Source organism: Typopeltis vanoorti, chromosome 4 (assembly GCF_054136105.1).
Source record: "Typopeltis vanoorti isolate ZY-2024b chromosome 4, IOZ_Tvanoo_1.0, whole genome shotgun sequence".
NCBI lineage: Eukaryota > Metazoa > Arthropoda > Arachnida > Uropygi > Thelyphonidae > Typopeltis > Typopeltis vanoorti.
Genome location: NC_143552.1, coordinates 103,059,522 through 103,072,069, shown reverse-complemented (window position 1 = coordinate 103,072,069; position 12,548 = coordinate 103,059,522).

Genomic DNA, 12,548 nt, shown 5'->3' with positions numbered 1-12,548 from the left:
CATTCAAGTAATATTTGAATTCATTTCTTTAACTTCAAATATTATATTTAAAATTTGGAACTATAAAGTAAATAAATGACATTTCTATTGCCTTTGAGTGAGCTGAACTCTTTCAACCCTAATGTTTGTCCAATCATAGGCAGCCGATCTTTTCTTTTTTTTAGATAAGACAACTGCCGCTATCTTATATTACTAATCATAATTAGGATTATTGCATGAATATCATATGAGTTTTATGGCTTTTTTTTCCATATTATTAGATGCATATAATTACTGTTTTTGAGATATTTATCCTGACAATTCGTGGATGCTCTAGTTACATTATAATAACCGAATGTGAATAGTCGAGTTTTGGATATCATTTAATTTGATTTAGTTGGAATTACCGCAACGCAAATTGATGAATGTCTTCGTGAAGGCTTCTTCTCATCCCAGAAAGGATTTGAATTCGGCTCTTTCTAACAAAAGAAACTATGGAGACGATTCTTAATGTGATTATAGCGTTGTTTAGGAATATGCTATGATGAGTAAAATATATCTGTTAACTGTGTTGTATATGCAGTCTCTCCTCTCTCTCTCTCTCTCTCTTTGAAAAGGTTAAAATCCCGAATTTTCGCTTGGAGATACCTCATTACCTTTCGTATTCATTGATTTGATAGTATTTAGCCTTACGGTTGTTTGTGGGTAACTATATATGCTGCCATCTCGGGAAATGACTATGAGCAAGGTGGTTTCCCCTTGCCTTCCATGCCGTACTATATATCCTATGACTGTATCCAGTATATGTTCACGGGGCCGGTTTGCCTGCTTGCAGGATGGAAAACCACAGATAAACGGTGGAAAAAAACCCTGCTGCTATCCACGCCCAAGACCGGCTAACTTGGCTATGGCTGAGGAAAATACTTAGCTCCTCACGTCGTGGACGGGAATCGAACCCAGGACACTCTTTCCCCAGGCATATGGTTGCGAAGCGCATAGCCACTAGGCTAACACCGCGCGGACACCTTTCGTATAAACTATGCTAATTCATCTTCAGTTGAAAAACCTTCTATAAAATGCTCCTTGTGTATGAGAGGATTCAAACCAAGATTTTACACCCAAAGAGCACGCTATTTTGTCTGAATGTATTACGGTGATGTCTTTGAATATGAAAGAAATGAGAGCGCATCCTCTTTCTAAAATATTTATTTATTTAATTTTTTGTACAACTAAGACGTTATGCCTCCTGCTGCGTTCACCTTACTCGAATCTTCGATACCTGTTCTTCACTCATGTTTTCATAAATAACCATTAATATCATTGTTTAACGTAAGATTCGAGAGATATATCTCACTACTTTACCTTCTTTTGTTCGCTGCTCATTTTCAAGACTAGAAACCATATTAAAATACATTAAAATTAAAGATGTCTGTGAATGACATACCATACCAAACTTACTACATACTTTTCATAAGACATACCAGTACTTCTTTTGGAGTGACTTTTCATTCGGTTACAAATGATTATGTTAGGTTGTAACCCACAATTTCCTACCAATATCAGACGTTTACGTAATGATGTTATCTTGTGCTGTAAGAAATACGAACTCTTCAAATTTTAACTCTCATTATGTAACGTCCACAGAACTCCTCTTTAAATCGATAAAGCAATGAGAATAAACCAACATCAAAGAGATTCCGAAAAGCAAAAAGTTTCTCTTTTTTCCTCCTTAATTGTTTATTACTGGCAGGTCTTGGAGTGGGCAAGGATAAACCAGAACGTCTCGATGATGCTTACTTAAATTGTGAATTGTATTATAAGTACAAAAACACCTAAAATATAAAACAATCGGAAATCAAAAGACTGAATTAGAAAATTGATCTGGTATTTAATATATATATATATACCACAATTCTTTTAAAAGTATTTAATATAATTTGATAAACTTATTTATCACTAACTTGTCGACATTGAAGTTGTATTGTTGAACTGATTCATCTCTTGGAAAAAAAAAATCATTTCTATAAGGACGGCATTCTGACCTGCTTGAATTTGAAGACTGTAGGTTGTAGCAGCTGTCCAACTGGCTAGCCGGGCAACATCCGGTAAAAAAAAAAAAAAATAAAATAAAAAAAAAATAGTGACTCTCTGTTTTTTCACTTAATGTTGTTTTGTGTTAACTTTAAAGTTTTCTATGTAAGAAAACTTTTCATAGCTTTAAAATCATAGCTCGGGTTCGCGTGTGTTTCAAAATTATTTCATACTAGTTTGAAATAACCATATCAGTTGGAATGATAAAAGCTTCAAACAAACGTATTCACTAGATATAGAACCGAAACTGAGACAGATCTGTTTGAACTTTTGAAATATATATAAATAAGAAATATTCGAAAATGTTAGCATCAAATTTCCATGACTTCAAATAACATATATCTGCGAGGTAGCATTTCCGATGAAATTTATCAAATCAAAAATACAGGAACTCCATTATGGAAACAACGTGAGAAGATATTTGAAATCGCAACAGAAATATCGAAATGGGCATAAACATTTGTAGCTCAGCAGCTCGCCCACATATGTACTCACGTTAAATAAACCTTTCTTATATTAAATAATAATTTTTTTTTTCAAATAAAATAATTTATTTGAAAAAAAAATTATATAATACGTATTTCAATGCATTTATTAATTTTTTTTCAACAAATTTTGTTATGAAGCAATTTTTATTCCGCTTATTATATATAGGTAGATATTAAATAATTAACCTTGTGACCCCTACTATCAGTTTTGGCTTATAGATGTCGGGTATCGCTGGGTTATAGGAAGAGAAGTGGGGTTAAAGACGATACTTTGATTTTTAAACATACTTAAGCATCAACTGACAAGCTATAATATAATATAATTCAGTTTAACATGTTGGTATTGGTATGTGACTGCGTATAAATATGCATGGAAAAATAAATAAATTGAAAGAATAAATGAAAAGATAAGTTGAGTGAATATGCATAAGCTATTCTATTATATAGGTGGATGGTAATTTTTGTGATATGCATAATCGCTTGGGCCACAGTCATGATTAGTCAGTAGGTTTCCTTTTCTCATTCAAATAGTTGACAATAGTGGATCGGTGTGCTGAATGGTGTGCTGAATTTAAATGGTAAGAAAAGCTGTTATTTATGTTTCAATACCAAAGCCTGGAAATATTTAAAGATGAAAATGAAATGTATAATTAAATAATTTCTGTTAATGAGAAGACGTAATACTCATAATTAAGGCATTTTAATTATGTAAATAAGTATTGTGGAGACGAAATAGCACAAATAAGAAAGAAGAGTGAGGTTTTTTTTTTTTTTTTTTTTTTAAATTCTCGGGGATAACTACCTCATACAATATATGAGGGCAGAATTAGTGTTGTTGGAAATGATTTGGTATCAGCGTCAGATGACGTGATTGAAATATGATATCAACTTAATCACCATCTACAGAGAGCGATCATGCTGTCTTCGTTCGGAAGAATCCTTGAAATTATAAGGATAAAACAGAGAAGAAGACCTTATGATAATTACTGCGGATCCTTTATGCTTGAGAATTAAATAATAAATATTTGAAAATGATAACATTAATTTGAGTACCTAGAGGTGGAACGATTTATTTATTCGTATGGCATGAATATCAAAACATGCAGTACAATACACTTTAATAACATATAAAATTAAAAGTCAAAAGTCATTTTAAAAAACCAATAAAATTAAAAGGTTACATCCATATTGGTCAGATAGTTCATGGCTTCCGGTGTAGCACTTAAGACTTTCATTGCCAAGCTGAAAATTGGAATTTCGTGTGGTGGGCAAATTTTTTTTAATTTTTTTATTTAGTTAGCGACGTCCACGCGATAACGCGTGATCGGCCGTTTGGTGAGAACTCCCATCGCGTGATCGCGCGATATCGTTCATTGCCAAGCTGAAAATTGGAATTTCATGTGGTGGCCAACTTTTTTTTATTTTTTTATTTAGGTAACGACGTCCACGCGATAACGCGTGTTTGGTAATGAACATGTTAAAAAGTCCAATTTGTCTCCTTAATATGCTCTGAGATAACACTGAGTCACAATATGGTTCACAGTTTGTCTCTGAGCTCCACAATCACAATGCGGGGATGGTCGTTTACCCCATTTAAAAAGCATGTCCGCACATACACCGTGACCAGTTCGTATTCTATTAAGCTGAGTCCAGGATTTTCGTGGGAGGTGTGAGCAAGCATCAAAACTTTCTTGTAATTCATTGAGAGAAAATTTTGTGATGTCATCTGTATAGCTCTCCCACTGTTCTTGCCACTTTTGCTTCAAGTCAAAGTTAGAATGTAGTAGTAGTAGTTGGGCTAATTGTAGTGGTGGATGTCTTGATCTCAATCGTCGTACACTTAAGTCTGAGAGATCTAAATGTATTGGTAAGGCTGTGTTCTCCAAGATTTTCTTATACTCATGTAAGAGAGCCTTAGTCCTGCGCAGATTCGGTGGAACAATGTTACTAAGAGCTGGAAGCCAGTGTGTGGGCGTTGATTTAATTGTGCCAGAAATCAGTCTCATTGTATTATTTAGTTGGCTATCAACAAGTTTAACATGTATGCTATTTAGCCACACTGGTGAGCAATATTCGGCAACAGAGAAAACTAGACCAAGAGCAGTAATCCTCAGATTATCGGCTGTTGCTCCCCATGTCGTGCCTATTAGTTTTTGTATTATGTTGTTACGGGTTCTTAACTTAGCAGAAACGTTTGTTAGGTGTTGCTTGTAAGAGAGCGTGCGGTCCAGGGTAATTATGATTATCGTTCCAGGTGGAACGATAATCATAATTTGTGTGAAATGTATGAATAGAAATTAAGTTAAAAAAATTTAGATTAAGAGAAAGTTAAGAGAGAAATGTAAATTGGATGAAGTGAACAGTAACATGATAGAAGAGCGATAAGCCAAGGAAGTAAATTAAAATTAAATAAGAGTGGAAATTATCACATTAGATTAAAAGAGATACAAAAGAGTTTTATTATGCTGCTAGCAAAGAAAGAATGATTATGGAAGAACTGTTCGATGTTGAAATTCGATGGATATAGTAGAAAGTGTTTAGAGCGATGAATATAGTGCAACTCCATGATTATAATTTTAATATGGTCTAATATTTAATATATCAGTGAAAGTGATTTAAAAGCACACTTCACTTTAGAGCGTTATTGAGAGAGAGAGAGAGAGAGAGAGAGAGAGAGAGAGAGAGATTATTTAAATATGGATTTTAATGGAATTCACCAAAAAATGAACAGCGTCAGTAACTTGCTGCATTCAATTGAGAATCTTGGAAATGGAAGGATAACGAAGTAGAAAAGAGTTGAACAAAACAAACACAACGTCAAAATGTTTCCTTTCTTGAATATTACCTAAAGTTTTGAGAAGCATACGATGCAAAAGCAGGCACTATTCTACATGGAATCCCGAATAATAATAATAATAATTATTATTATTACTATTCTAATAATAATTATTATTAGAATAATAATTATTATTCTAATAATAATAATTATTATTAGAATTCGGTTATGTTTTATATACAGGGTGTTCGGGATAAATTTGACAGTTTCGTAAGGAAAAAGAAAACTTCTTTGTATCTATTAAATTTAATGAATTGACAAAAAAACATTACAGGCAGAGTTAATTACAATACTATCAACAAGATTTACTCAAAATAACCACCATTAGCATCGATCACAGCTTCAATTCTGCTTCGGAACCTCGAACAAGCTGATGCTACAGTCTCCCTGTGAAGGGCCGCAAAAACTGTTTTAATTTTATCCATTAACTGGGCTTTTGTATTACTGGAAGTGCGATTGGTGTCTTTTTCAACTGCGCCCCATACAAAATAATCCATGGGGTTAAGGTCTGGGGAGTTTGGAGGCCAAACATTTGGACTGGTGAAGTCGTAGAAATTTTCAGACAACCATTTTTGACTTTTCCCAGAGGTGTGGCAAGGGGCCGAATCCTGCTGCCATACATACGGCCTACCATTGCCTACCCTTGTTATCCAGGGCTTGACTACAGTTAGCAACTCCACGAACAAAGCCCGAATTCCAATGCCAGGGTTCTTCAACACCTGTTCCTGCAGATTTGCGAGGAATTCTGCTGTACGAACGCAATCAGATCGTCTGCTAGGGATCTTTCTTCTTGCTACATCCTCGTAGTCACCATTGCAAGTCTCTAGTTCATGCCTGATTGTTTTTACTGTATTCAGGGAGCATTGGGCAGCAGTCGTAATATCCTTATTTTGATGGCGGGCACGAATCATCATGATACAAGTTATTCTCTTCCATGATTCAGGTGGGTTCCAGCTATCCATCCTTTCTGACATCTTGTATGTGAATGAAGAAGGGTCCAAACTTTTAAATGAAGAGAAGTGTGTGTTAATACATGTAACTTACGGAAAAATATAATTAATTATAAATATGTCAAATTTATCCCGAACACCCTGTATGTCTAGTTAATATACGAGGGTGTGCTGAAAAGCTGTGATAATCACCATGAAGGAATTAAGGTAGAACCATGTAAATTACACATCATTCTACATATCCCCAAGAAGTGTTATACGCTTCTTACAACGCTGCTGCATCATTTGCAATCTTCTGAGGAAAAAAAAAAGTTGCACAACCAGTCCTCAGCTGCAGATATGACCTTCATCATCTGTGGTAAATTTTGTTCCTTTGAAGTGGTTCTTTAAATTTGGGAATAGGAAATAGTCAGATGGGGCCAGATCCGGCGAATAGAGTCAATGAAGCAGACATTGAAAGTTCAAATTGTGTATTTTCTGTTGGGTTTCATGAGCAGCGCGAACAGGTGAGCTGTCTTGCAAAAGCAACGGGCCTCTGCTGAATTTCTCGCGGCGTTTTTCCTTTAGTACCTCCTTCAAGTCCTTCAGTGCTGCAGAATAAACATGTTCTAACAGTTTTCCTTTTTTTGAGGTACTTGGTAAGGATTATACCATCCATATCCCAAAAGACAATGGCAAGAACCTTCCCTGCTGAGTTTTTGGGTTCGGAAGTTCGGAACTTCTTTGCCGTAGAGAACCTTAGTATCTCCACTCCATTCACTGTTGTTTGGTCTCTGAGTGATAGTGGTGAAGTCAGGTTTCATCAAGAGTCATTATCCCTTAAGATCCCTTAAGATCAAAGCACACGTTCCCTCTTTTGGTCGGTATTCAAACATTTGGGAACACACTTCACTGAGAGCTTCCATATCCAGATGTTGGTGGATAATGACCCCCAACTCGTTCCCTGGATATCCCCCGGGTCTTTGCAATGTTTTGGATTAGATAGTATTTGTCCATCATCAAGGATCATGGCATGAACTGCATCGATGTTTTCAGGTGTGATCGCTCTGAAAGGTCTTCCTGACTTGGAGGCATTTGTTGTCGCAGGATGCCCAGTTTTAAACTTGGCCACTCATGTGGTAAATATTGCATATGTTGCGGGCTTTTCTTACAGACGAAAAACTTGATGACGTCCCACATTCAAATTTCTTCAAAACCTCTCACATGTCTCATGTCTTCTTATATATCATAAAAGAAAAAGAACAAATTATTATAATTTGATGAATGAAACTAAAGGGCTTTAGAATATGTTCTTTCTTGTGGTTACATCAGTTGCTTTAATATAATTTTTATTCTAGGTGTTTATCAGAACTTTTCAGCCCCTCTCCTCGTACGGCCAGTCACACACTGTTCTAGTAATAAAAATTTAGCTCTCATTCCTTCCTTGCATTCATTCTCTACTTCCATGGATGCCCTATCGTCCTCTCCCCATCTTCTATAAAATGTAATGCAAGGTACCGGCAAATGGAATTTGCTGGTATCCTATATGACCCTTTCAAGAAGTTGTGAGTCTCTATCATATCACGTCTCTTTCTCCTGTTTGCTAGTTTGTGTCTGCAAGTCCACAAATTCTCAATCTCTTCTCATAATCTACATTTCACAGTCCTGATATCATCTAAAGATTTTTATCAACTTCAAATTCTTATGATTTCCATCTTGTTCTGTCATCTCGCCAATCGTATCATCACTTCAGAAATCGGGACACAAGATTTATACACAATAGCGCAAATAAGGTGAATGAAAGTCTTGTAAAGATGCAAAATGACACAATTATCCTCTGAGTTACATTCACAATCATCTCTATATCGCTACTGCTGAGCTTCAACTTCCTATCTACTGAACTCCAAGATCCCTAGCCTTGTCAATTTCTTATAGAATAATCCCTCCTATATAACACGCCTTTGGATACCTCATTACACGAAAGTGCAAGGCTCAAAAACTTGTGCAAACTACTACTCGCCACGTAACAAATGTACTAGCCCAAGACCCCTCTTTCTTTTTTTTTTTTTTTTTTTTGTCTTTTGCATCTAACGCCCTCATACCATTCACAATGACGAGAGACGGGATATTCTTTCGAATTTATTTTTTTCTTTTACTTACAACCTAACAATAACATTATTGTATTTTAAGTTGTCTTTAGAGCCTTTTTTTTTCATACCAAGGCTAAGCCTTGCACAATAGTTATAACTTTTCTTACCTGCTCCTTATATTTTCATAACTGACATCACACTTATGCATATGGTATTCCTAAAACATCATTTTTTTAAAAAATCTCACTTAATAAGATTGCAGATCCATTTTTTTCACTACCATTCTGTTTATTTTCGGAAATCGTGAGGCACATTCCGATATTGCATCAATGTATTTGTTAAATACTCCCAATGCACAACTGATATCCTTCCGTCTAGGAACCGATACGATGGGATTTATTCTCCTGTCTGTCATATTTTCTCCTCAGTTTTGCATAATTTTCAGCTTTGAAGTTCAGCATGTAATAGTTTCTAAATGGAATGCCTATACATTCAGTCCTTATCAAGTAAGATCAGCATGATCACTGTCGCCAACAGAAGGCAGAATAATCACGTCTTTTACTGAAACCCATTTGACAGTATAATAAGGTCTAATACTGTTAGACCTCGAGTTTCTTCTGTCACATGCTGATTAAGGATGTGGTCACGCAACCCTTCAATAAATTTGGCATTATTCTTTTCATGAGATTTCACTGCTACTAAAAGTACTCAATCAGTGTTTGGATAATTAAAACCACCTATAACACGATGATTAATCGTTTAGTTATCCATTAGGTTTATTTGGCGATGCATATAATCGTCACTATCAGCTCATCCACTAGTCCTGCAGCAACATTCCATTGTTGCTACAGACTGAGGCTACCAGTAATCTGAGGCTGGAATGTTTCCATGGAGCAGCAAACTCAACACTCTTTGTTCCTTATACTCCTGTCATTTGTGTACAAACATAATAAGTTACCCTCCATGCTTTTCTTTGTATACTCTCTTCTGTAGTCTTCATGAACCAGCTTTCAGATTCATGTTGTGTCTTAGTATACTTCACTTATACAGACATCCTTAACATCAGTGAACGAACATGTAATCATATTCTCATCCATTATTAAGCATATTCATATAGTTGTATAACTTATTCGCTTTTACGTCCATATTCTCACTATTCCTCCAATGACGATCTAGTTTCTCCAGGCTCCTGATACCAAACGCATTTCCCTCTTATAAAAATCCCTTCTTCCTTCAAACTCACTTCGCACATCTAAAAATTCGCAACCATAATTTCTACACAGCCTACGCATCGAATCATCACTTGCCATTTATAGTCCTTAATTCTGTGAGTCATATCTAGGTATTAGACTGACTATTTTCACTTTCTCGCTTTTTATATTCATTTCTTCCAGAAGTTATAGAAAAATTTTCTCTTAGTTAAATTATGATGGGCAAGAAACAATATCCTTTGTTTAATATTTTATCCAAGCGCGTGTAAAACAAAGTTTGCGTGTGAATTACCTTCACGACTAGGCCACTTGTATAGAGAGGCTGTTGACACTTCATACCTCTTGTTTCAGTATCCCATAATACTGAGGCAGCTGATGGAAAGAAAGTCATCAGCCTCTATATATAAAGTAGTCTAGGCGTGAAGATTCTTTACTCATAAATTTTGTTAGCTCATATTTGAGGAAAGGTTTAAAACAAAAATAATTTCCGGAGGTAACATTATGTTCTTACCATAAACAAAATGCTTGGTTATTCAAGCATTTAGATTATGGGTTATCATTAGGTAATTCAAAGCAGAATTTCAGGTACATCAAATCGTTTTGTTTTCTTGTAGTAGTAGTAGAGATTTTTGCCACCTGTGTGTGTGTGTGTGTGTGTGTGTGTGTGTGTGTGTGTGTGTGTGTGTGTGTGTGTGTGTGTGAGAGAGAGAGAGAGAGAGAGAGAGAGATGGGTGAGGAGTGTCTAAATGTATCTCTCTCTCTCTCTCACACACACACACACACACACACACACACACACACACACACACACACACACACACACACACACACACACACACACACACACACACACACACACACACACACACACACACACACACACACACACACACACACACAATCTATCAATATGCATAATGGTAGGTTGTGTGTGCGTGTGTGTGTGTGTATACCTACCACTACCATTGGGCATACTATTGACTGCTATGCACAGATCTGGACATCTCCTCATGCCCAATATCTTGGGCATGAGGAGTTGGAGAGGATCCAGAGTCAAGTGACCAAGATGGTGGGAGATCTGTGTATAAACCTTATGAGGAGAGGTTAAAGATTTGTGAGTTCCAAAAATTGGTTGACAGGGGGGAAAGTGGTGATATGATTGAGGTATACAAATTACTGAACTGGTGTTAGAGGATAAATAGAGAGGAAATTTTTCAGATCAGGTCTGGCAATAGAAGGAATAGGAGTTATCCTTGGAAACTGGGCAAGGGTGGGGATTCGTACGGGTGCAATGGCTAGATTTTTTTTGCTGGCTGGGAGAATGGTGAGTGAGTGGAATAGTTTGCCAGAGTCTGTTCTTGACGCCATGACAGCGAATGAGTTCAACGCATGATGGGTATTGTGTGATTATATAGACTCCATATGGGTTCCATAATAATAATAATAATAATAATAATAATAATAATAATAATAATAATAATAATAATAATAATTTTTTTTTTACATTGCATACATTTGTTACAGTTATTATATACATTACATACATTTGTTACAATTATTATATAAATTACATTCATTTGTTTACATATGATACATTACTTACATTTGTTTACATGTGATATTTACATTACGTACATTTGTTTACATGTGATATTTACATTACGTACATTGGTTTACATATAATACATACATTGGTTTTCTTGTGATACGTACATTACATGCATTTGGTTACATATGATACATCTTGGATGAGAACTAATTTTTTTTTCCTTTCATCCTCGAAGCTTAAATGTAAGCTTATCTGAGGATGACACCAGTTGGTTATTATGTATTGTTTTTTTTTTTTTTTTTTTTGCTGTGTTAGGATGTTACGGAATCTATGATTGAGAAATCCGCGCGCGCGCGCGCGCACTCACACGCACACACACACACGCGCGCGCACCCCCCCCACACACACAATAAATTGGAATGTACTGATGCGTCACTGAACTGGAAGCCTGAGCGAATATATTGTGTTTCATTAAGTTTGTATGGTATTTTGGGTGCGTGTTTCTTGTTCGTAGTATGTCCTTAGAGCTCTTTTCAGGCTATTGTAGTTTGTAAGGTTTCTGTATTCAAAAGGTAATTTGTTTATCATGTCTGGGATGTAGAAGTTTCGCGTGGCCTTTCCGTAGTGATTATTGTATTTATATGTGATATAATTAGTAGTCTGAGGTCTTGTTATACGGTATGTATTTCTAACTGTCCTGTAGTTGGCATCAAAATAATGTTTTAGCAAGGCTGCATAGTGACATAAATGTTTTGCTGTCAGTATTTTGTGTTCTGCCATTGCAATGTTTATAAGGTCGTGATTTTCTCTTTGTTCCCAAAAGATCAGTTTTGTCATTTTGTACTGTAGCGACATTAATCTGTTTAATTTGTAGGGTGCACAGAAAGCATACGTTGTTATAGCGTATCGTAGTATATTTTGGCATAGTGCTTTGTATATTAGTGTTTTTAGGCGTATGGGAACTATGTCTTTTAATCTGTAGAGTTTGCCACTTATTGTTCGGAGTTTGTTGTGTAGATGTTTTATATGGCTATTCCAGTTCATATCTGCATCGAGGTAAATTCCAAGGTATCGTATTGTTTCAACCTGAGTGATTGTAGTGGTTTTGCTGTTCTGTGTGTTTTTTGTGTTGGAAAGTGGATGTTGGATGGTTATATATTTGTTATCAACTGGTCGAGTCAGTGGATTTCTGAATATCATTAATTTTGTCTTTTCTGAGTTTAGGTGTATGGAGTTTTTCGTGAGCCAGTCTATGATCAGATTTATGTCATGTTGCATATTTGTTTGGGCTATGCCTGCGTTATTATGGATGGATATTATTGCTGTATCGTCTGCGTATTGGAATATCTTACCGTTGAGTGGTAACTGATTAATA